Source organism: Pollachius pollachius (assembly GCF_949987615.1).
Source record: "Pollachius pollachius genome assembly, chromosome: 6".
NCBI lineage: Eukaryota > Metazoa > Chordata > Actinopteri > Gadiformes > Gadidae > Pollachius > Pollachius pollachius.
In genome coordinates this window covers 497,737-499,341 of record NC_136939.1, presented here as the reverse complement: position 1 = coordinate 499,341, position 1,605 = coordinate 497,737, and positions in this window count along the sequence as shown.

Sequence of the window (1,605 nt, the reverse complement as noted above, 5' to 3'; positions counted from 1 at the left end):
GTTCCGACTTGTTGTTCTTTTGTTTTATACGTAACAGTTGTAATACTGTAGGTCTACCACAATAGTCATGCCAATAAAGCTTTTTTTAAATTTTATTTTTTTTATTAGAATTAGAATTTGAATTGAGAGAGAGAGAGAGAGAGAGAGAGAGAGAGAGAGAGACACACACAGAGAGACAGACAGAGAGAGAGAGAGACAGAGACAGCAACAGAGAGAGACAGAAAAAGAGAGACAGAAAGAGAGAGAGAGACAGACAGAGAGAGAGACCCAGAAAGCCTGCTGAATATTAAAGATGATATGCAAACATTCTTGAATACATTTCTTTGATTGGAATGAGGTTTGAAGAAACGCAAATGAGCATTATTTTGTTATTCTAGGAATAATTGTAAGGAAAGAAAATCCACTCTGAAGACACTGAATAACACAAAATGGCAGCTGGGGGAGGTTCAGTGGACAAAGAAGTGAGGAGAGGAGTCTAGGAAGGGAGGAGAGGAGAAGAGTCTAGGAAGGGAGGAGAGGAGAGGAGTCTAGGAAGGGAGGAGAGGAGAAGATTATAGGAAGGGAGGAAAGGAGTCTAGGAAGGGAGAAGAGGAGAAGAGTCTAGGAAGGGAGGAGAGGAGAAGAGTCTAGGAAGGGAGGAGAGGAGAGGACTCTAGGAAGGGAGGAGAGGAGAAGAGTCTAGGAAGGGAGGAGAGGAGAGGAGTCTAGGAAGGGAGGAAAGGAGTCTAGGAAGGGAGGAGAGGAGAAGAGTCTAGGAAGGGAGGAGAGGAGAAGAGTCTAGGAAGGGAGGAGAGGAGAGGAGTCTAGGAAGGGAGGAGAGGAGAAGAGTCTAGGGAGGAGGAGAGGAGAAGAGGAGGAGAGTCTAGGCAGGGAGGAGAGGAGAAGATTATAGGAAGGGAGGAGAGGAGTCTAGGAAGGGAGGAGAGTAGAGGAGTCTAGGAAGGTTGTAGAAGAGGAGAGTCTAGGCAGGGAGGAGAGGAGGAGATTATAGGAAGGGAGGAGAGGAGAGGAGTCTAGAAAGGGAGGAGAGGAGAGGAGTCTAGGAAGGAAGGAGAGGAGAAGAGTCTAGGAGAGAGAAGGGAGGAGAGGAGATGAGAGAGAGGGGAGGAGAGGAGTACAGGAGAGAGAAGGGAGGAGAGGAGCACAGGGGAGAGAAGGGAGGAGAGGAGATGAGAGAGAAGGGAGGAGAGGAGTATAGGAGAGAGAATGGAGGAAGGGGAACAGGAGAGAGAAGGTGAGGGATTAGTGGATTATCCCCACTTACACTTCAGAGAGGATCACAGAGTTGTCCCCGGAGCCGTTTTAAAGCTACACCGTCGTGAAGGACTTTCACTCAGCTGCTGTTAGCTCTAATCAGCGCTGACGACTGCTAACCATCTAGTTCTATTAACTATTCATTCATCTAATATCTGTACATACATGGTGAACAGTCAGCATCTATACAGCTCTTCTTTACATCATGGATAGATAGATAGATCTACTTTTTGTGACAATTAATGAGTGTTTTACAATTGGTTGCTCACACTGATTAATTTATTCATGAATTCATTAATTAATCGATTCATTCATTCATTCAACTGAGAACCGAACCAGCAAATCAGGACC